Source organism: Lissotriton helveticus, chromosome 4_1 (genome assembly GCF_964261635.1).
Source record: "Lissotriton helveticus chromosome 4_1, aLisHel1.1, whole genome shotgun sequence".
NCBI classification, from domain to species: domain Eukaryota; kingdom Metazoa; phylum Chordata; class Amphibia; order Caudata; family Salamandridae; genus Lissotriton; species Lissotriton helveticus.
Genome location: NC_136063.1, coordinates 1,717,798,833 through 1,717,824,034, shown reverse-complemented (window position 1 = coordinate 1,717,824,034; position 25,202 = coordinate 1,717,798,833). Strand labels below are relative to the sequence as shown.

The 25,202-nt window shown below is 46.2% G+C and overlaps 1 protein-coding gene across 1 annotated transcript in view; it reads left to right on the top strand.

Annotated features, from left to right (window-relative positions):
* Positions 1-25,202, top strand: part of MORC4 (MORC family CW-type zinc finger 4) — an 844,810-nt gene that overhangs the window by 195,166 nt on the left and 624,442 nt on the right. The window lies entirely within an intron of this gene.

Sequence of the window (25,202 nt, the reverse complement as noted above, 5' to 3'; positions counted from 1 at the left end):
TCTAGCTATTTTTTAGCTTGAATGTACTACTTTATAATACGAATCCTTTAGACTCATATTCTGAGAATTTGCAAATGGCTGTGCTGCTATGAGAAGTTATTTTTACGCTTTCCAGATTTTATATAATGCTAGCTATCGAAATGTACTAATTAAATAAGTTTTTGCTGTGAAACGCTCGGATACCCAATGGGGCAAGTTGGCGCAATGTAAAACGCTGAATAAATAAATAAAAACTGGGATATTACACTGCCTCACACATGCTCATTAAGCTAGAATGTTGAGCCTTATGGCCCCTCACTAAAAAATGTAACCCCTTTTCATCTGTAAGTCAAAGGTAGCATGCAGCACAGTTAGAACACTGCCACAGAATTAATAACTGTCTGCTGCCCAGCTAAACACCAACAATTAAGAAACAACCATTGTCAAAATTAATAGGACCGGGTTTTTAAAAGTGAATGCGCTTCTGCATTAATTGGAAAATGTATGTGCTTGGCTACGTGGCTGGGTGAGAGACTAAGGGGCCTATTAGGATGGTGGGCGGACGTAACCCTAGCGGTGCTGGGACCGGTCGCCAGTGCTGCAGTGGTCCCTCACCACAATTAGGATACCACCGCCACGGTGGCGGTGACATCCATCATCCAGAACATTGTGGTGGGCAGTGCACACAGCACCGTCAACTACAATGCTGTAGCTGCACTGTGTGCATTTTCAACCACAACATGGCAGGCACCGCGCGGTGCTGGTGGTGGCGATCCACCCGACATTCTAATAGACCCCTAAATGGGAGAAATAGTAAATGGGTGGAAGAATCCATGGATGGATGAGTGGGTGAGTGACCGCATAAATAAATTACTTAGTTTGTCAATGATTGAGGGTGTGGCTTTTGAATGAATGATGAGTACATTGATTGTTGGGTCTATTAGTGCATGGGGAAACAATGACCACAGGCAAATTATTTATGAATAATTGGGCACTTGGATGAAAGAACTAGTGGGTGAATACATGACTCTAAACGCAGTATCCTACCAGAAGCCCTTTTGACTTGCAAATCTTCAAACTATGCATTTTTTTTAAAATATTTTTTAATTTTAATTTTTTATTTTTAAATCATATTGACCCAAAAACGCTGATTGTTACCGGAAGGTTTGAAGGATATCATTACCAATATATTTAGGATCACATCAGTTAAAATGTCTGTTTGCTAGAGCTGTGCCAGACTGCCCACCCCCACCGGTCAAAGTGACAGGGCTTTGTTCGATTTTGCACATGGGATTAGTGCTGTTTCTAATACCGAGCATCATAGGGTCAGGCAAATATCACTGCTGTTGTATGGGGATGGTCGTTCGTCAGTACATGTGCCTCAAATTCCATGTGAGCAAATGTGAAGTTTTACATGATGTTAACATAGTGCCATTTCAGGATTGCCCTGGCCATGAGCACCCAGTTATGGTTAAAGGTTCAGTAAAATAGCATGCATGTGCAGTGCAGTAAATAGACTAGGCTTGAACAAAGAACAGTGACAGAAAGGTAGATGGAACTCCGACAGTTTAGAAAGGTGTACTAAAGCCAAGGTAGGAGTGTTTAAAACTAAAGTATGGGTGATGCTTTGAAAGAAAGTGAGTTTGAGTCAGGAGCAAGGTTTAAAAACAAGTGAATATGGGAGAGATAGAAGGGTCAAGGGGGCAGGAAGGCATGATCAGTCGTGACACCCCCATTGTATTAGGCAGAACAGATTCACTCTTCATCATGTGTAATACAGGGCCAGAGCTTGCCAGGATCCTGCCTTTGAACTCAGTGTACCAATCCCCTATACCCTGCACACCCTATTGGACCAGCCACTTAACACATACACTGGAGCAGCCATGCACCATAAACTTGAGAAGCCCACTGATTGCGCGCGGAGTCACCTGCTCAATTACCATACTCGCCTGGGCCCATAATCATACACACTTTAAACAGGTAAATCCGGTCGCTTATCATTCACCAATCAGAATTTTAATAATTTAGGACTTTTGCCGATACACTTTGACTTACCAATCCATGTCACTTGTATTAAAGTCCCAAGGGATCAAATGGAGTTAGTACAAATAGGTAGAAAACAACATTTACATTGTTCGAATAACCACAGACTCTGGAAAAGTTTTAAACTCTTTATCTATGTAAATTCTTAAATGTCACAGTCCATACATATGAAATTAAAGCCTTTTCGATTAAGAAGATGATGATTAAAGCAATTATATGTAGAAAAGTTACAAGATGTATTTTAGGCATTGAAAACAAGGGAAGGGGAGAGAAAGGGAAACATACGATGACATACCCACACAGATTATATTTACCTAGAATGGTATGAAGACCAACCCTGGCCACGGGCTGGGCAAGGAAACAGGATTCCCTATAGTTCAGGTGTCAACAGGACAGGACAGATTCAGATCAGGACAGGTGAGGACCAAATCAAGATGGATGCAGGTCAGGACAGGTACCCTCAGCTAAGTTCAATGCCAGGGTCACACCCCTCTCTGCGGCTAACAGTCGGACCCTGATGGGGTTATCGATCTCCTCACTAACCCCGATTGGGTTATCGATCACCTCTCTAACCCCGATTGGGTTATTGATCATTCTGACAGAGTGTCCCGCCAGCACCTCTGCTTCCGAATCTTCTGACAGAGTGCTCCACCAGCACCTCTGCTCTCGATCTCCTATAGAGTGCATTGGGTCAGTGACAGGTCAGCTATTCGGACAAGTTGGACAATCTAACTAGCTAAGCCTACCTAAGTTACACCATTTTCCAGGGCAATGTACCACCCCCCAGTGTTGCAAATTCGGGAATTCCCTCAATTTGATTGGTCAATAGCGAGGAGAGATCATCACACCATACCAGTATGAGATCATTTCATTCCAAAATTTAAATTTGCATTCCCTCCCATAAATTTATTTTCCCATGCACTTTTATTCCACCGAACAATGAAATGTTCGAATAAGAAATACAATGTAAAAACATTTTAGCAAGTCGTCTTCCTCTTGGAGGTTCATGGGGTTGTGTTTCCAGGCGCATCGTAGGCAAGATTGTCGTTGGCACTAGTTCAATGGCATGACTTGAGAGCTTGTGAGCTCTTCTGCACAGATGCATTCAATATGGAGTACGATATGATTACATCAGGCCCAAATACGAGCTAACAGCAAAGTCAAAAAGAAACAGGTTTAAAACAAGGAATAAATGAATGCACTGTATACCACTTATCTCTACCCTATTCCCATTACTTTGATTTTAACTATAGCATTAATAGTTAAGCAAAACAAACACGGTCCAGTTAAAGCAGCAACAGATGCATTAGCATGTGAAACATGAGGCAGCCATCTTTAATTCTAGTGCGCAGCTGCAAAGATTTCCCACCAAAGCAGAAAGAACGTCACATCACCTGATGTGGTAGATGCATGGGCAGTACAGTTCCCGCATTGCGGAGGCCATTTTAATGCATTTGAGTTACTGTTAGTAAATGCACATAGACAAGCTTCCCCTAGATACTAAAATGTCGTCTGGTGCAATTATTAGTAGAACAAACATGTTGATTAATATGTTACAGGTTATTTTTGAGATGGTTGAATCCAAGCAAGTTTCTTAACGTATGAAAGCTTGCTCCATCACCACCATGATGCAATCCCGACTGGAACCACTTAAACTATGTATCCTAGTCTGGAGGCACCCCGGAGTGGAGCCACTTGTCTTCACGCACTGCAGGTGGGAACCACCTACATTAAACCCAAGACTTGAGCCCCCATCATACATCTCGGATCCCTTCATGCACAGCACACTATCCACCTCACCATCTGCCACCCCCACACCTTCAAGCACACCATATTGGAAACTGCTGCTTCCTAGTGCCCCCACAAGCTGTGTATTGTTCTCTCCTCCCTGTCGATACAATAGATATTCATGAGGAATGTGATAGATGCCGGTGAATTAAAAATATGGCACATTACTGGGGTTTCCTGGCACCTCTGCAGAAACATATTATAATTAAGATTATGCTTCTCCCTCTTTGGAGTCATACAATTACTGTTTACCTGTGCTGTGAAAAGGAAACACTCTAGAGATCCTGAATGACAGTTACTAACAATCAATCTCTAAGGAATATGAGATGAGGAATACGAAAATTATACTATACAAAAAAAGGCTGAGTGTGCCGGACTTAGGCCCCTTCTTAGCATAGATCATATAAACTTGAGTGAGGCAATTAAAGCTGTCTTTAGCCAGACCAAATAGGAAATACGAGGCAATGGCGAAAGCTTCTAAATGTTTACAACGCATGACAAAAGGCATCCCTTGAGATGTCAACCCTTCCAATATAGGTGAAACAAAACATGAACATGGATAATACTATAGCCCTTTAGTGCGGACAATAGGCAACAAGACAGCCTCAATTTTATGGGGGCCCAACTTCAGCCTCTCTTTTTTTAACCCCTTCGCTGCTAGGCCTTTTCCCCTCCTGTGCTAAGCCTTTTTTTTGGCGTTTTGGAGTAGTGCACGCTTAGGCCCTTGTAACTTTTTGACCACATAAGGTATCCGCGCCACATTTGCGTCCTTTTCTTCCACCATCATGTGGATTCTAAAGGCGCCCAGGGTTTGTGGATTCCCTTGGAGGGGTCCCATAAATTAACCAAAATATAGTGATTTTTTTGTTTTTTTCAGAAAAATGGGAAAAACGGGCTGCAAATGAAAGCCTCTGGGTTTTTCCATGAAAATGGTATCACAAAAGGGTTTGTGGGGCTGAAATCTCCATTTTCTCAGCTTTCAGGGAATGACAGACTTTTGTCAGAGAACCGAAATTTTTCACTCAGTTTTGGCATTTTTCTGGGACATAGCCTATTTTTGCTATTTTTAGAGCTTTCCACCTCCTTCCAGTTAATGGTAGAAATGAGTTTACATTTTCGAAACGTAGACAAAATTCTGAATTCAGAAAGGGGTCATTTGTCTAAATCCATGAAGGTTTCGTTATAGAAACTAACAGTTAGATATTGGAATATTTGAAATTTTGTTGAAAAAAACAGCCTTTTGTCTCAACGTTTTCACCTATAACTTTTTCTAATTTTGACAGCTCTTGGAAAGCAATATACCGTTACATTCGTTAGACCTTCCTGGTTGTGGGGATATATAGGACTTGTAGTTTCACCAAGAACCCGACGAACCCAGATCCAAAAACTGAGCAGCAACTTGCAATGGTATTTTTTTATTTACTGGGTATAGTGCACATTGTCTTGGAAAATGTATACATGGAATAATCTGTATGAAAGACACCTATGTATTTCTGAATTGGGTACAAATTATAGAGTTCAGAAACAGTATATAATTGCACATTTTCAAAGTTGGGAATACTCATACTAGCATGAGAATTATTGGTCATTTTTCATAAAGATTTTTTTTTTACACAATGTCTTTCATTGAAAGGGAGAAATGCATGAAAGCTCAATTGGTAATAACAGTTGATTTACAAATCTGAATTACCCCAAGTGTCTCGATAAAAACGGTACCTCACTTGTGTGGGTCGGCCTTGTGCCTGCGACAGGAAACGGCGCAAAATGCAACGTGGTCACACCTAAATTTAGCAGTTACAAATTGACCCTTTTTTGGCAAAGTGCCTACCTGTAGTTTTTGCACCCTAGCTCTGCCGGCACCTAGGGAAACCTAGCAAACCTATACATTTTTGAAAAGTAGACACCCAGGGAAATTTAGGATGGGGTGACTCGACTGCCTACCACCAGGTGTTGTTACCCAGAATCCCTTGCAAAGCTAAGATTTTGACAAAATAAACACATTTTCCTCACATTTCTGTGGTGGAAAGTTCTGGAATCTGCGTGGATCAACAAATTTCCACTCACCCAGCGTTCCCCCAGGTCTCCCGATAAAAACAGTACCTCACTTGTGTGGGTCGGCCTTGTGCCTACGACAGGAAACGGCACAAAATGCAACGTGGTCGCACCTCAATTTCCCAGTGAAATTTTACGTTCTTTGGACAAAGAGACTCTCAATTTCCCAGTGAAATTTAGCACGATTCGGACAAAAAGACTACCTTTTGTTTTTGCGTCGTAGCTCTGCCAGCACCTAGGGAAACCTAGCAAACCTATACATTTTTGAAAACTAGACACCCAGGGCAATTCAGGATGGGGTGACTCGTCTGCCTAACCCCATGTTTTGTTACCCAGAATCCCTTGAAAACATAAAAATTTGACCAAAAAAACACATTTTCCTCACATTTCTGTGGTGGAAAGTACTGGAATCTGCGTGGATCAACAAATTTCCACCCACCCAGCGTGCCCCCAGGTCTCCCGAAAAAAATGGTACCTCACTTGCGTGAGTAGGCATAGTGGCTGCGACATGAAACTGCGCAAAACGCAGCATGGTCGCTCCTCAATTTCCCAGTGAAATTTAGCACGATTCGGACAAAAAGACTACCTTTTGTTTTTGCGCCGTAGCTCTGCCAGTACCTAGGGAAACCTAGCAAACCTATACATTTATGAAAACTAGACACCCAGGGCAATTCAGGATGGGGTGACTCGTCTGCCTACCCCCAGGTTTTGTTACCCAGAATCCCTTGCAAACATAAAAAGTTGACCAAGAAAACACATTTTCCTCACATTTCTGTGGTAGAAAGTTCTGGAATCTGCGTGGATCAACAAATTTCCACCCACCCAGCGTGCCCCCAGGTCTCCCAAAAAAAATGGTACCTCACTTGCGTGGGTAGGCATAGTGGCTGCGACATGAAACAGCGCAAAACGCAGCATAGTCGCACCTCAATTTCCCAGTGAAATTTAGCACGATTCGGACAAAAAGACTACCTTTTGTTTTTGCGCCGTAGCTCTGCCAGCACCTAGGGAAACCTAGCAAACCTATACGTTATTGAAAACTAGACACCCAGGGCAATTCAGGATGGGGTGACTCGTCGGCCTACCCCCAGGTTTTGTTACCCAGAATCCCTTGAAAACATAAAAATGTGACCAAAAAAACACATTTTCCTCACATTTCTGTGGTGGAAAGTTCTGGAATCTGCGTGGATCAACAAATTTCCACCCACCCAGCGTGCCCCCAGGTCTCCCGAAAAAAATGGTACCTCACTTGCGTGGGTAGGCATAGTGGCTGCGACATGAAACAGCGCAAAACGCAGCAGGGTCGCACCTCAATTTCCCAGTGAAATTTAGCACGATTCGGACAAAAAGACTACCTTTTGTTTTTGCGCCGTAGCTCTGCCAGCACCTAGGGAAACCTAGCAAACCTATACATTTTTGAAAACTAGACACCCAGGGCAATTCAGGATGGGGTGACTCGTCGGCCTACCCCCAGTTTTTGTTACCCAGAATCCCTTGCAAACATAAAAATTTGACCAAAAAAACACATTTTCCTCACATTTCTGTGGTGGAAAGTTCTGGAATCTGCGTGGATCAACAAATTTCCACCCACCCAGCGTGCCCCCAGGTCTCCCGAAAAAAATGGTACCTCACTTGCGTGGATAGACATAGTGGCTGCAACAGGAAACGGTTCAAATCGTACGGTGGTGAATTTACATTACCTTATTGCAAAACTACCTTGATTTTGGGGGGGGGGATCTGAGTTTGTGGCCCGGTGGTATTCTTTGCAAAGTAGCAAACCCAAACAGTTCTGAAAACTAGACACCCGGGAGAGTCCAGGGAGGTATGGCATGTGTGGGTCCCCCAATGTTCTCCTACCCAGAACTCTTTGCAAACCTTAAAAATAGGTAAAAATAGCACTTTTCCAAACATTTTGGCGTGGGATCGCCGTGCCGGCAAAAAAGTCCTACCACCCTGCGTTCCCCTTGTTCTCCTGAGTAAAAGGATACCTCACTTGTGTGGGTGCCCCAAAGCAGAACATGCCAAAAATGAATGTTGAAAAAAGTAGTTTTTAGTCATATTTAAGTTTTACAAATTAAGCACCCCAGCCTGAGTCACATGCCTTTGGCCCACCCACACAAGTGAGGTATCATTTTACTCGGGAGAACAAGGGAAACGCTGGGTGGTAGGACATTTGTTCCGGCAGCGAGATCCCACCCAAAAAAGTATGGAAAAGTGTTTTTTTTGACCAAAAGTTCAGGTTTGCAGGGGTTTCTGGGTAGGAAAACATTGGGGGACCCACGCATGCCATACCTCCCTGGACTCCCCCGGGTATCTAGTTCTCAGAACTGTTTGGGTTTGGTAGTTTCCAAAGATGCCTGCCAAGCCCCGGGCCAAAAGCTCAGGTGACCCCCTCAAAAAATATGATTATTTGGCTAAAGGTAATGTTTTGGTCTCCACAGTATGAATTGGGCCTTTTCCTAAAGCAGCCGCTATGCCTACCCACGCAAGTGAGGTACCATTTTTATCGGGAGACCTTGGGGAAATACCCTGAAGCAATATAACTTTGATTTTGGGGGGGGGGGGCACCTGAGTTTTTGGCCCGGGGCTGGTTGGTATTCTTTGGAAAGTAGCAAACCCAAACAGTTCTGAAAACTAGACACCCAGGAGAGTCCAGGGAGGTATGGCATGTGTGGGTCCCCCAATGTTTTCCTACCCAGAACTCTTTGCAAACCTTAAAAATAGGTAAAAATAGCACGTTTCCAAACATTTTGGCGTGGGATCGCCGTGCCGGCAAAAAAGTCCTACCACCCTGCGTTCCCCTTGTTCTCCCGAGTAAAAGGATACCACACCTTAACAGAGTTACTCAAAAGTCAAACATTCAAGCACGGCTATCTATTCCTCAAAGACACACACATACAGGTTGGATTTGGCACGAGGGCGAGTGATGGTTCAGTACATAAAATTTTATTAACAAGATATTTCAAAAAAATGAAATGCTCTGTCAATAAATAAATGCATAAAAACTGAACCAGTGACTCGCAACTCGTGAGCTGTAAAGCCACGACAAGGCACCAACCGTTTTACAGGCCATTCACGCACCTTTCATACCTGATACAAACCAGACCATTGACACCATCCGAATGGAAAAGCAACACATAACAACAATCACAATAAGGGGCAAGGTACACCCTACTGCAGAAAGAGAAAAAAAAACAATTATTACTGCACACCCATCTAATCCGCAAGCACACACACATACTGGTTGGATTTGGCACGAGGGTGAGTGATGATTCAGTACATACAATTGTATACGCAAGTAATTTCACAAAAATGAAATACACTGTGTATAATTGAAAGTATGATAAACTGAACCACGGACTCACAGCTCGTGAGCTGTAAAGCCACGTCAAGGCACCAACCTCTTTACAGGCCATTCATACACCTTTCGTACGCGTAACACATACAAAACATTCACACCGCCAGCCGCGGACCCATCACATTCCAACACTCACACCAGCAAACAGCGCCATTCAAGGGCCCATCACTTTCACACGCCCACATTTCGGACACTGCAACTACACCAAATGATGGACTGTGTGGAGTGTCACTCAACTAGCAGTGCGTGTAGTGACCAACAGAAAGTAACTACTCACACACCGCCTGCCGAGTGCCAGTCCACCCACACCATCATCCAAGCACCAGACCATGCACACCGCCAGCCAAACACCACTCAGCGCACACCGACAGCCAAGTACCACTCCACACACAACACCAGCCAAGCATCACTCCACGCACACCACCAGCCAAGCGCCACTCCACACACACCGCCAGCCAAGCACCACTCCGTGCACAGACAGCCAAGTACCACTCCATGCACACCACCAGCCAAGCGCCCCTCCACACACACCACCAGCCAAGCGCCACTCCACAAACACAACACCAGCCAAGCACCACTCCGTGCACAGACAGCCAAGTACCACTCCACGCACACCGTCCAGCCAAGCGTCACTCCACAAACACAGCCAGCCAAGCACCACTCCACACACACCGCCAGCCAAGCACCACTCCGTGCACAGACAGCCAAGTACCACTCCATGCACACCACCAGCCAAGCGCCCCTCCACACACACCACCAGCCAAGCACCACTCCACACACACCGCCAGCCAAGCACCACTCCGTGCACAGACAGCCAAGTACCACTCCATGCACACCACCAGCCAAGCGCCCCTCCACACACACCACCAGCCAAGCGCCACTCCACAAACACAACACCAGCCAAGCACCACTCCGTGCACAGACAGCCAAGTACCACTCCACGCACACCGTCCAGCCAAGCTCCACTCCACACACACCGCCAGCCAAGCACCACTCCACACACACCGCCAGCCAAGCACCACTCCGTGCACAGACAGCCAAGTACCACTCCATGCACACCACCAGCCAAGCGCCCCTCCACACACACCACCAGTCAAGCACCACTTCACGAACACCACCAGCCAAAGACAAATCCAAACACAACACCAGGCAAGCGCCAAACCATGCACACAGTCAGACAATGGACACTACACGCAAACCAACATCATACTTTAGTTTTGGTTTTTTAAATAAAAGACAAACAAAAACAAATTGCAAATTGATACAAATCTACTAACTCGACAACTAAATCTAAAAAGACTACACAAATACAAACTTTGAAACTGAACAATAACTATTACAGAATAAAGACCAACCAGTTCACTTTACCACTCATTGATACTCCCAAAAATTCTTTTGCGTGTGGTACAATCTAAAACAAGCAGGTACACACAGCCCGGGGTTTGAAGGGCAGTCGGGGCAGTACATGCGAATCTCCTTCCGCAAACCTCTTTGCCAACAGACTCTACATCTCCGACTGGGAAAGTCTTTTGAGGGTGTAGGAGGAATATGATCAGAAAAGTGGCGATCTTTCAATCTGGCAACATCCTCCATCACTCCAAATCTAGGAACACTTGCCTGTTCCACTAAAACAAGGCTGCCTATTACAGACTCCTGAAACTTTACAAAAGTCAACTTTGACTGGGGACAAGATTTCTGGAACACAATAAAAGCATTAAAGGTTGCCAAGTGGAAAAGATGGATAGCCAACTTCTTGTACCAAATGTAAGCCTTACGAAGAGCAGCATACGGTTCCAACCTCTGATCAACTCTGTCAACACCACCCATGTACTTATTGTAGTCCAGTATGCACACAGGTTTGCGCACTTCTGCAACCTGACCCCAAACATTCCGCGGTTCAGTGCTTTCATCATGTATTGTAGTCAACATGTAGACATCTCTCCTGTCTGTAAACTTCACAGCTAGAAGCTCCTCACAACGCAAAGCACTGCACTGTCCCCGAGCAAGCTTTCAACAAACAAGTTCTTTTGGGAAACCTTTACGGTTTGAGCGGATTGTGCCACGAGCAACAGTGTCCACTTTGGCCAATTCCCTGAACAACCGCACACCAGTGTAGAAGTTATCGACATACAAATGATGGCCTTTGTTAAAAAATCCACGACCAAGTTCCCACACAATTTTCTCAGTCACTCCAAAAGTCGACGGACAACCAGGGGGGTTAATCCTGGATTCCTTACCAGTGTACACCCTCAAATTAGAGACATATTTTGATTCTTCCTCTGACCATGGTCCAGAGTCTGACTCTGATTCTGAGCCAGAGGTGGGAGGTCAAGATTCAGGTAGTGAGTTTTCTCTACACATGGCTTCATCTGATGATGAAGACACTTTGAGTGCTGATGAAGCTACTTTTGGTGTGGATGATGTGCCTGTGGTTGGGGAGGACATTGCTGTGTTTACAGCCCTAGTAAGAGGGCACGCTATGGAATCAAACTGTATATGCTGTGTGACAGTGAGCTGTCACACAGCATATACAGTTTGATTCCATAGCGTGCCCTCTTACTAGGAATGTATTGCCGAAATACCAAGCGGCCCTTGAACAACAGCAAAGACTCATCCACTGCAATTTCTTTCCCAGGATAAAAGATCTCAGAAAATCGATCAACCAAATGATCAATGACGTGCCGAATCTTGAAAAGACGGTCACACTCAGGGTGATCTCGTGGCAAAGCAAGACTATTGTCAACAAAATGCATCATCCGCAGCAGAAGCAAATACCTATCACGAGTCATGACTGCCGGAAATATAGCTGTTGCCATCAAGGGACTAGTAGACCAATATGAAGCCATTGATGGTTTCCTAAGCAAGCCCATCAAAAGAGTTAAACCCAAAAACTTTTTCATCTCCTCCAAATGGGTGGGAGTCCACCGGGTAGCTCTAGCGTGGGACTTAAGGCTGGCACTGTTCACCCTCAAAAAATTTTCAGCATACAAATTAGTCTGCTCTACAATCTCTGCCAAAAACACATCATCCATAAACAACTTGAAAAAATCAATAGGCAAAAAGTTTTCAGTGTTCACCCTACACCCTGGAACACCAGTAAATTCAGGCAATGCCGGCTGCACCATGCCTGGTGCAACCCAGAGGTCAGAACTTTCATCGTCAAGTCTTGCAGCCGCAGGCCGCCGCCCAGCTAACTCTTGTCCCACAACACCATCTGGAAGTCTAGCAGCCCCAGGCTGCAGCCCAGATGTCTCTTGCCGCACAATTGGCACATCACTGTCCTCCGCAACCACAGGTACAACCATGTCCTCCAAAACTGTAAACACAGCAATGTCCTCCCCAACCACAGGCACATCATCCACACCAAAAGTAGCTTCATCAGCACTCAAAGTGTCTTCATCATCAGATGAAGCCATGTGTAGAGAAAACTCACTACCTGAATCTTGACCTCCCACCTCTGGCTCAGAATCAGAGTCAGACTCTGGACCATGGTCAGAGGAAGAATCAAAAAGCATTCCAACAACTTGCTGAGCAGTAATCCGGCGGCTAGCCATTATCCTTACAAATAAAGGAGTCTGCACAAACAACTCAACAACCCCAACACTGCGCAAAGTAAGATAAAAATGTAAGACTTTTTCACCAAAAAATATATTTAGAAAAAATATACAATTCACTTACAAGACACAACTACACCCACCAGCACCTACTCTGCAAAGACACAGCAAATAGGCAACGATATCCCACTACAAAGAAGAAAAAAAAAACCTTACATCTACAGAAGGACACATCAAAAACAAATGCAAAACATGTTTTACAATCACAACAAACATTAACAACACATACTCGTATTACTACACACTTTGCAAAATAAACAATTACATTACAATTTAACAAAAAAAAGGTCTCTTACCAAACACATGCAACTACAGACACAGCAGAACAACAGAACCACCAGTAACAGAACCGCACACTGCAACAATCTAAAGAGAAAAAAAAACAATACACATTAGAAGAAACAAAAACAACACACATTACAACAGGCTATGTCACAGGGTATGTCACAAATGGGGTGTCTGCCCCCAAGGGGGGAAGATTATAAATCATTATAAACGTGGGCCCCCTGGAAGCAACCCTATGGAGGGCAGAGAGGCCAAATAAAGACACGGCAGAACATACTGAAAACAAATGGGCCCAAGGAAGCAACCCTTGGCCAAGGGGTCGCTCCCTATAACAAAAATAACCCTGGAGTCTAGTGGGCTTTTCTATTCCCCCCCAGAAAAGTCTAAAAAAATATTAGGGCCACTAGGAAGTGACCCTTCCCCAAGGGGTCGCTTCCTTTTCAAATAAAAAACAAATCCCTGGTGACTAGTGGGCTTTTCTGCTCCCCCTGGGTGCAGATCGGCTGAAAAAACGGCCGATCTGCCTCAGGGGGGGCAGAAAAGTCTGAAAAATATTTTATCCCCCTAAGGAAGCGACCCTTGCCCAAGGGGTCGCTTCCTTTATAAATAACAAACAATCCCTGGTGTCTAGTGGGCTTTTCTGCCCCCCCTGGGTGCAGATCGGCCAAACAAAACGGCCGATCTGCCCCAGGGGGGGCAGAAAATTCTAAAACATTATTTGACCCCCTAGGGAAGCGACCCTTGCCCAAGGGGTCGCTTCCTTTATCAATAACAAACAATCCCTGGTGTCTAGTGGGCTTTTCTGCCCCCCCTGGGTGCAGATCGGCCAAACAAAACGGCCGATCTGCCCCAGGGGGGGCAGAAAAGTCTAAAAAATGATGTGGCCCCCTAAGGAAGCGACCCTTGCCCAAGGGGTCGCTTCCTTTATCAATAACAACCAATCCCTGGTGTCTAGTGGGCTTTTCTGCCCCCCTGGGTGCAGATCGGCCAAACAAAACGGCCGATCTGCCCCAGGGGGGGCAGAAAAGTCTAACAAATGATATGGCCCCCTAAGGAAGCGACCCTTGCCCAAGGGGTCGCTTCCTGCAAAGAAAAACATTGGCAAACACAATCCCTGGTGTCTAGTGGGCCGATCTGCCCCAGGGGGGGGGCAGAAAAGTCTGAAAATATATATGCCAGCCCAAGGAAGCGACCCTTGCCCAAGGGGTCGCTTCCTACACACAGTTTGCCCAAAGAAAACAATCCCTGGTGTCTAGTGGGGCATTCCTGGTGCACGATCGAGACGCTGTGCGCGATCGTGCACCAGGAATGCCGTGCATTGGGACATCAGGGGAGAGGAAACACAGTTTCCTCCCCCCCCCGATGCCTCAAGGCACCGAAAAACGCCCCCCCCGCCCCACCGGAGCACCGAACACCCACCTCTATGCTGGACGCGCTGGAAAGAAATGGCTTCCAGCGCGTCCAGCGCTTCCTGATGACGTCGGCGCGCGCTGTGCGCGCTGACGTCACCAGGAAGCGTGGGGGGGCCAGGGGGTGGCAGCGGAAAGTCTTCCGCTGCCACCCATGCAAAAAAAAAAAAGATCGCCGCACAGGGGGGGGAGCGCCAGCGCTCTCCCCCAGGGCTGTACTGATGACGGAGCGGTTCCGTCATCAGCACAGCCCAACCGATGCTGATGACGGAACCGCTCCGTCATCAGCATCGAAGGGGTTAACATGGCCTTCATTCCCACCAACCTTTGGCAGACAGGTTAGCTAGATCCACCTCTATGTTCCCATAAAAAATGAGGTGCAAGAATTTGATCAAATATGCAAAAATAAAAAAGAGGACAATCAAAACTGAATCAAAAAAAGTCTAGTTATTTAAAAAGCAAAAATAAAATGTTACGTCTACATCTAGAATGAATTTTTAAATTTCTAAACTATTAAAACTGAATGGTAACGTCTAACAAGACCCTTTCTGCTAGCTGACTTCCAGTATTGGAAATTGGTTATTAGTTTGAGAAGGGGTATCCAAACCAACTTACTAAACATCATCATGTTAGGCTTAATATGGTTCTTAGAGAAGCTTTGCTCAGCCCCTGGTAGCTATGTCAGAAGCAGGGCCGGACTGGGAACCACAACCGGCCCTGGCAAAGTGCTCAGCTGGCCCCTCCACCCCCCACTCGGGGGGGTTGGAGGTGCCGCGGAGCTCTTTGCCGGAGCCAGTTTTCGGCCGATTTTGGTACAGGACCGATTTTGCAGCTATGCTGCAAAAACGGCCCTGTAACAAAAACGGCCCCCAGGGGCCCAAAACTGGCCCCTACCCGTGCGGCACACCGGGGGATTGCCCGGTGCCCGCTATGGCCAGTCCGTCCCTGGTCAGAAGCAGTAGACAATTTCCCTGAGAAATGGGTGTTGGATTCAAGCAGTGCTAGTCAAGGAAACAGCCCAGCAAAATTCACAAACCAGCATAGATTTATAAAGAAAATCGTAATGAGAAAACAGCGCAGCAAGGGTAGTTCCTCTACTGTGTTGCATGAAAGGGAGGGAGCGGAACTGCGCCCTATTTACAAAGATATGGCTCAGTTCTGCTCTGCTACCAATGGCACAATGGTGGCTGCCTACTATCAATGCAGGCATCCTTGCGTCATGTCGCAAGGGTGCTGGCATTGTAGTCAAGGATAACTCCCTGCATTAAAACTATCCTTTGCAGCTATTTCCACACAATGCAGCGCACATGCAGAAAGGAAAAAACAAGGAGAAATTAAGATATTTCTCCTTGTTAGATCATCCTCGGTTAGGGATACCATTTTGGAGGAAAGCTATGTTTACAAGTCTTTGCAACTATGGTTTTGCATCCAAATACATGAGTAGATGAATGGAAACACTCAAGTTTTACCCATGTAACCCCTACCTGACACAGGTAATGCAAAGCATTTTCTTACAAAGCCACACAAATTGGGCTTTCGTGGTTTTGTTAACCCCCAAATAGATTTTGCCACCGGCTGCTCCCAAAAAGTTATGCAACCCCAACACAAAATCTTAATAAATCTGCACTCAAGTGTGTTGCCCTCTCACAGTTTTTATCTTGGGCCGGAAAGTTAATTACAAAAAAATCATTTTGTGCTGTTTTAAGTCTCTTTATTGATGCAAATATGGCACAAAGGGCTTGATTACGTGGGGCGTGGCTGTCTCCTGATTGCCCTATTACAATTAGGGCGGTTGGACCCCCATTGCCCTGCCGCAGCTGCCAGAGAACCACCGTTTCCTGGCAGTAGTGCGACGGTGTAGAGGCAGCAATATCTACCGCAATTTTCATGGCAGTTCTTCCTCCATGAAAACCGTTAAGAAGAGGAACCAAAGGGGGCCCTACAGGACCCCCTGGTGCTTCACATCATGTAGATGCACATGGGGGCACAGCATGTGCTCCGCTGGATGCATGCACACCAGTTCCGCGGCAGTCCCAGCAGGCATATGGATGCCTCTACACTGCAGCAACACGGCCAGGGAACGGTGGTTTCCTGGTGGCTGTGGCAAGGTTGTGGCATTCTGACCACCCGAGGCATAATTGTGCAGTCGGGAGACCACCACACCCCACGGGTCTGGTGGTCTGTGGCGTACCTGACTCGTAATCAAGGTCTAAGTGATTACACAATTTTACCAATTCTACATGATCATAAAAGCATATAATGTAAAAGCGCTATAAGTAAGCTGTTTTCATTTTTTTGCTAATTAAATCTATACTAATATTATCTGAAAATTGGAGTGTTTTCCATAAGCTTAAGCAGATATTCAAGCCACTTGATACTATAGCAAATTATCCGAATTGATTTTACACATCCGACGTGGCAAGACAATCTGTAAATTAAAAGAAATGTGCCTGAAAGAAAAACAAAATGTAAGATCACCAACAACCTCTAGAAGGTCATCAATGAGGGGATGGCGGAATTGGGATTACTCGATGTGTGGGGTCATCGCAATGCAGATAAACTGGAGGGCACAAAAGTCTCCACTGCACGTGGCAGCTGGTCCCGGCTGGATTACTGGTTACTGAGCGAGAGTGCGGGGGACTGGGTGTCCGGGGTGGAGTGGCTGTCCCGTACACTCTCGGATCACAATCCTGTGCTACTTGCTTTACATGACCCGCAGACCATCTACCGCTCCTTCACGTGGCGCTTACGCCCAGAAGCGCAACTCCATCAATTATACACTACGACAAATCAAGAGTCAATTGTGCAATATTATGATATCAATAAAGGCTCAGCAAACAACGCTATGACCCTCTAGGAGGCGTTTAAGGCCACCATCTTGGGCTCCTGCATTGGCATGACTGCTGGCATACTACGTGACTTACGCGGGCAGCTGGTCAAGGTGGAAGCCAACCAGCAGAGTCTTGAGAGGGACTATGAATGTTCGCCTTCCGATCAGACACTGGCAACCTTCAAATAATCCATTTTAGAATACAATAAGCTCACTGAGGAGGAAACAAGGTACATATCTGGACGCTATGTGGCCCGTGTGTATGGTAAGGTTGGGTGACCAGGACACCATTTGGCTACTAAAATTAAAGCTCGTGCAGACAGACACATTATTACTAAGATCACCGCGATAATGGCCAGGATCATTATACCACTCCGGATATTGTAACACAGTTCAGGGACACATATGCAACACTATACACATCACAGGGGGGGCTGAAACCCAAGAGTTAGATGCATATCTGTCAGACGTGGCTTTTGCGTGGCTCTCGGACGGGCAGAGGGAGTTCCTAAGCCAACCCATCACCGAAGGTGATATACACGTGGCGATTAAAACTCTCCCAAACAATAAAGCCACTGAACCTGATGGATTGCTCTGTGAATTCTATAAATAATATTCTGTGGAATTAACCCCATATCTCCTGGAAATGTATGCTCAGGCCTTTGAATCCGGAGTATTGCCCTCAACTCTTTGTGAGGCTTTAATTATTACCCAACTTAAAAAAGATAAACCACCGTCTTGTTACGACTACTATAAGCGGCTATCACTTATTAATACAGATGCCAAAATTCTGTCCACCAGGCTGCAGCCTCTCATGCCGAAACTGGTCCTTCCGGACCCGTCTGGGTTCATCCCTACCAGGTCCACTTCTCAAAACCTGCGCACGCTCTTTGCCATGTTTCATATCCTCGACCCCGGACTACAGGCAGCAGCTGTGATGCTAGATGCAGCCAAAGCCTTTGATTTCATCCAATGGGGGTATCTATTTCAAATTTTGCGACAAATGGGGTTTCCACCTAGTTTTATAAGCTGGATGCTCCTATTATACACTGATACTGTGGCTCGGATCCAGATGGAGGGTTGCACCTCGGACCCTATCCAAATCACCAGAGGAACCAGGCAAGGATGTCCCCTTTCCCCACTCCTGTTCGCGCTGACACTAGAACCGCTAGCTTGCATTATCAGACAACGACACAGGGCCTCAGCCCTCCGATTTATTCATCGTCCATTTAATATCTCACTCTACAAGGACGACATGTTACTTTTTATCAGGGAACCGCACACTTTTATGACACCGGTCCTACGGGAATATATTTGGTTGGGCCTATTCTCGGGTCTCAACATCAATTGGGTCAAATCGGTAGTGGTGCCGCTGACGGTGACCACCCAGCCCCAGGAACTTGAATTCCTGCTTTTATGGGTAATGGACCCTGTAAAATACTTGGGGATATGGGTACATTGGGACCCCAAAATAGTTATCCGCGAGAACTACGGCATTGCATACATTGCACTAGAGCAACAGGTCGTTAAATGGGTGAAACTGCCGCTGTCATTAGCCGATCGTAAAGCCCTCATCAAGATGGTCGTACTGCCTATATTTTTATATCTCTTTTGTAACATACCGATCCCACTAACTCAGCAATTTTTCAAGTCACTTCGCTCCTTACTTCTCCGATTAATTTGGGGGGTAAACAAGCCAGGGCAGGCCGGAAGACACTCACCTCAGACTAAAAAGGGCGAGGCTTTAGTGTGTTTGATCTATACTTATATTATCGATGCGCACAAGCGCACTATGCACACTATTGGTTCGGCTCTCATGATTTTATCCCGCATATAGCAGTGGAGGATGGTGATGCGCACCCCATTCCCTTGAGCTCCGTTTTAACTCACACCCATAGACATACACCCCGCACTGAAATCAATACCATTGATGCCACCATAGCGGCCTGGCAGGCACTAGGACGTCTGGTTGGGAAACTACCTCTTTACTCCCCTCTATTGCCACTTGCCTTTCACTCAGACCTGTCAGTCATGCATGAAAGGTGAGCTATGCACACTTTGAAACTAGCAGGGATTACTCTCATGCTGGATTTGTATCCAGAGGGTTCCTTCTTGTCTGACGATGATCTCAGTTACATACAGAACAAAACGTCTTTATTTATATTCTTTTTCATAGACTGAAAAAGGCAATGCAGGCTTATTATCCCACTTTCCCCGCAAAGCTCCCAACCCTACAGACATTACATACACTGCTCCTCAGTCCTATGCACCATAAACTCATTACTAAGCTATACCAGGCTGCTAGGGCAGAGAAACTCACATCTCACAATAGGAGCCTGGAGAGATGGAACACATATCTGAATCCACAACTAATGCAACATGATTGGGAACACTGTTGTCAGCTGACCAGCACCATGACTTTCAACAGCAACCTCAGAATAATTAATTTCAAATACATTCATCAGCCCTACTACACACCATAGAAGTTATTCAAATATGGGCTTAGAGATACTGATGCATGCAAACGCTGTGGAATTGCAGGCGCCGACTTCTGGCATTTAGCCTGGATATGTCAGGAGGTTGCTGCATATTGGACTGATGTATTTTGTAAATTGTCTACCGTGATTAATGTTGACCTGCAATGCTCTCCACAAGTATGTTTATTGGGCTTGGTGCTGTTCCTAAAGGGTGCTGTGGGTAAGTTTGTGAGAGTGGCCTTACTTTTGGCAAAGAGATGAGTGGCGATGAAATGGGAAGGCATGGCGAGGCCCCTGACCACCCAATGGCTCAGAGATCTAGTATATTGTTGTGACAATTTAGTACTACATGAGGAGGAACTGCCCTCCTCTTCCAGACCCCGGGATATAGAAGCCTCTGTTACAGTACCTGCAATCTGTGGAGCAGCGCAAGTCCCCCCAAAATGTGGAACAGTAAGCTTGGTTTTCCTTTGCAAAAATGTATGATGCCTCTTTATGCTGTACAGTTTGGATATCTACCGCTGATGATGACTCTGTACAAAATAGCCACGGGTTGTTATGATGTTTTTCAAACATCTATGCTTTTTGATGCTGTCTCTGTACATTGCATATGATTTAATAAAACCTTTTTTTTTATAAATCCCATCCTCACCGCTGATCACCAATGTTAGAAATGGGGTTTCTAGTTTGCAAGGGTATACACCTAAGCCAGGCAAAACCCACCACTCCACTCAGGGCAAGGGAGTTACATACCCAAGATAACCCATGTTCACCCCCTTTGTAGCTTGGCAGAGCAGTCAGGCTTATCCCAGAAGCAATGTGTAAAGCATTTGCCCAACACACACACACACGCACACACACACACACCAGTGACACACTAGGCACACCAGAAAAGAGACTGCACACAAGGTTATATGACAAATATCCTATGTATTCTTAAAACACATTAGACCATGACGCACTTTGTAGTTTGAAAAGCACATTAGACCACATCACATACATTACTGCACCACTAGGTGCTTGTCACAATGGTGCATAAACCATAAATCCTCATAAATACATGTATTACTGTACCACTGGGCAATTTTCATAAACAACATTAGTGCACTAAAGTGAACACATAAACGTTGCACATGTCTTCAGACCATATACTACACATAGACCATAACTCATTTTGTAGTACATAAAGCACATTGTCATAAACATTTTGGGCACAATAGGGCAAGATATAACAATAGGGTCTCAAACTGCCACAGTTTGGTGAAAACCATGTAAGTACTTGAGTCACCATCCCCCCTCAAGATCCTATGGAGTGCAGCTTCCCTACACTCCTACACCATTCTCTAGTGTAATACCCCATGAATCCAGAGGCACCGGAATCGGTGTGTCTCTCAGAGGGGTTACAGTCATTTCTCCTCAACTAGGAGGGGTCTCGCAACTTTGTCCTATGGTAGTCCACCTCACAAGATGGCCCAAGTTCCCCCCCGTTTATGTACCAACATGAGGGGGCGCATACACCCCAAACCTAAAGGGGAGAGACGTCCTTCTTCCCTCCTTCCAGCTGTAGTCAGCAGGTTGGACCAGCCTTGGTCCCCTGCCGCAAGAACGAATTCCACGCAGCTGCCCGCTAAAGTGCGGTGCAGCTACAGTGCCAGGAAGCTCAGCCACACCCACCAACCACCGGGGGCTGAGCAGACTAGGTTGCAGCCATATGCAAAAAGAACAATTGATGGACAGAATGCCGAACAATGTCATACATTCACCCCAGTACAGAGACCTGGGCGTAAATCCATCGTTTTATTTTGCTCACGATGCCATTCCAGTTTGGACCCAGCTATATGCAAATCAGTCTTGACCCTGCGCCCAATGGGAACAGTCCAGCCCGAACTGCCAGGCCAGGTCTTCCCTGGACTGGAAACAAGCATCCTAGGACCGGTTTTGGGCTTTCAGCCCTCATCAGCCAGGTTAGCTTGACTCCAGTGGCATGGAGTGCACAGGACCCTCGTCTGGGCATACTCGGGTGACACACGCAAAAAGAACAATTGATGGACATAATGCAGAACAATGTCATACATTCACCCCAGTACAGAGATCTGGGCCTAAATCCATTGTTTTTTTTGCTCACCATGCCATTCCAGTTTGGACCCAGCCATATGCCAATCAGTCTTGAACCTGAGCCCAATGGGAACAGTCCAGCCCGAACTGCCAGGCCAGATCCTCCCTGGACTGGAAAAAGGTGTCTTAGGAGCGGTTTTGGGCTTTCAGCCCTCATCAGCCAGGATAGCTTGAACACAGTGGCATGGAGAGCGTGGGACCCAAGTCTGGGCATACCCGTCCCACTCGGAGTGATAAATGCAAAAAAACAATTGCTGGACAGAATGCAGAACAATGTCATACTTTCACCGCAGTACAGAGATCTGGCCTAAATCCATTGTTTCTTTTTTGCTAACCATACCGTTCCAGTTTGGACCCAGCAATATGCAAATCAGTCTTGACTCTGTGCCCATTGGGAACAGTCCAGCCCGAACTGTCAGGCCAGGTCCTCCCTGGACTGGAAAGAAGCATCTTTGGACCGGTTTTGAGCTGTCAGCCCTCATCAGCCAGGATGTGGCTGGGTCCAAATTGGGGTGGTGTGATGAGCAAAAGAATCATGGATTAAACCCAGATCCTTGTGACTGAGGGAGAATGTTTGCATTGTCCAGCATTCGGTGCATCAATTGTTTCTTTTGCATAGGTTGCAGCCTTAGGCTGGCAAGAAGTAACTGTGCCTGTACTCCTCCTCATCCGTTCCTGACGGAGGACAACACCTCCTCAGTGGCCAAGCAGGCGAGACGCAGTCTCTGGTCCTCACGGTGGCGACTGCCTCTATGGAGTCTCCACAGCTGCACAACTTCCGGGCTGGATCCCTCAAGCTCCCAGAGATGGGTGGGCTACCCTCTGCTCCGGCCGGTTGCCAGCCAACCTCTCCCCAGCCTGTGGCCATGTCGGGAGACTCAGAGGCAACTCCGTCTCCGCAGGTTTCACGCCCCTAGCGGGCACACGCACTGGAGGTTACAGAGGGGATAGCATTTTCACGTTACAGCTCTTCCTTCTGGTAGCAACTTCCAGTCCCCTCCATGAGCCGCACCAGAAAACTCTACACGCCGTCTGTACAAGAGGCGGCAAGAATTTCCCTTGCTAACAGCTCTCCCCTACCCTCGCTGGATAGCACCAGGAAAGTGCAGCGCTGCACACGCTCTGTTCACCACGCACTAGGATTTTTATATATCACTTTCTACGCACTGGGCTGCAACAACAAGCGCCTCTCATGCACTTAAACTTTAAAACCCAGGGGAAAAACAGGCTAGTCCTTCCCCTGCAGGAGCGGTAACTGCAGGCCAACCCACCCCCCACAGTGAAGGGTCAGCACTCCTCTTAGGCAAGTTCTTCCTGAAGCAGCCTATTCTGAAGTCTTTATATCCCTGAGACTTTGCAACAGGAGGCCAGCACACACAAGCCCTTGGAGATTCTTCACAAGCAGGATACCACAGCAGTGAAAACAGAGTCAGTCCTTTTCCTCCACCACAGACAGAAGCAGCAACTGCAGGCCAACCCTGCACAGCAAATGGGGAGTACTCTTCCTTACAGCTCTCCAGCTCGTCTCCTTGGCGGGCTCCTCTTAATCCTTGAAGTAATCTAAAGTCTTGGGGTTTTTGGTGTACTACTTACACCCCAAAATGTCTTTGTTCTCTTTGTGTCCAGAGTCTCTGAACCCAGTCCAAACCAGTTCTGCCCTCACTGGTGCAGCATGACCACAGGGGACAGGGGTCGGAGACAGCATTGTGCAGAAGGAGACACAGCCTATTAAGGTGTATACAAAACTCCTTCCACAACTCAAAATGCAGGCCAGGCCTATTCAGGCCTGTGATGAGTCACCCAGGCAAGGCTGGGCACACCTCGACACCCTCCCCCCCCCCAGTAACTGTCTAGAGTGAATACGCACCTCAGCTCCTGTCACTAACACATGAGACGCTGAATACACTAACAGCCAGAGGCACACAGAAAGGTAAACTAAGAAAATGCCCACTTTCTAAAAGTGGCATTTTCAAGCACCGAATTTAAGAACCACCTTCATCAAAAGGTGCGTTAATAAATTCTGAGTTCAGAGAGTCTAAACTTAATTTTCTGTCTTGTCCCTATTGTTAGTTACACATGTAAAATGTTACAGTGCAACCACAATGGTAAGCCTATCAACAGATAGCCTTTCAACAGTGAAAAACAAAATACAAAGTATTTCACTATCAGGACATGCCACACACACTGGTGCATTTCCTACCTTTCACATACACTGCACCCGGCCCATGGGGGTACCTTGAGCCTACCTTGGGGATGCCTCACATGTAAGGAAAGGGAAGGTTTGGGCCTGGCACATAGGTGCACTTGTGAGGACAACATGGCAGTTTACAACTGCATGCGCAGACACTACAGTGGTAGGTCTGAGATTCATTTACAGGGCTACTCATGTGGGTGGCACATCCCGTGCTACAAGCCCACTAGTAGCATTTGATTAACAGGCTCTGGCACACACCATGCATTTTGCCAGGGATTTACCAGTAAATCAAATATGTCAATCATGGATAACCAATAATTGTCACAATTTATATAGAGAGCATATGTTCTTTAGCACTGATCTGCAGTGGTAAAGTGCCCAGAATCCTATAGCCAACAAAAATAGGGTCAGAAAAATAGGAGGCAAAAGTCAAAAAGTATGGTGATAAACCTGTCAAAATGGCCAGGTCTAACAATCTGCGAAACACTATACATGTGCATCATGTTTGAATACGTGATATTTATTAGAAATGGAGTTTCTGGTGTGCTAGGGTATGCACCTAAGTCAGGCAGAACTCACCACTCTGTTCAGAGTAAGGGAGTTACACACCCAAGATAAACCCTGCTCATCCCCTTGGTAGCTTGGTCGAGCAGTAAGGCTTATCCCAGAGGAAATGTGTAAAGCATCTGTACAACACACACACACTGGTGACACAATAAATGCATCACAAAAGAAACTCCACACAATATATAAAAGTTTGCACCTGTATTGCATATAAACATAGACCGAAAAACCAATAATAACTTTGCCACCTAGGCAAGTGCCAAAACATAACAGTTAGCGCAATAAGATAAAAACTTATATGTTGCACACGTCATTAAAACACCATTACTGTATATATTATGCAACCTTGTGGTTGCTTTTTGTGTGTCAGCCTATGGCAGCAACAAACTAGCACATGGGGCAGCTGCTACAACGAAGACAGTAGCCTCCTCTTGGCTAGATCCTGGCAGTGCACCTACACCTGGTGTGCACAGCTAGGTGGGGCCGCCCTGTGGGTC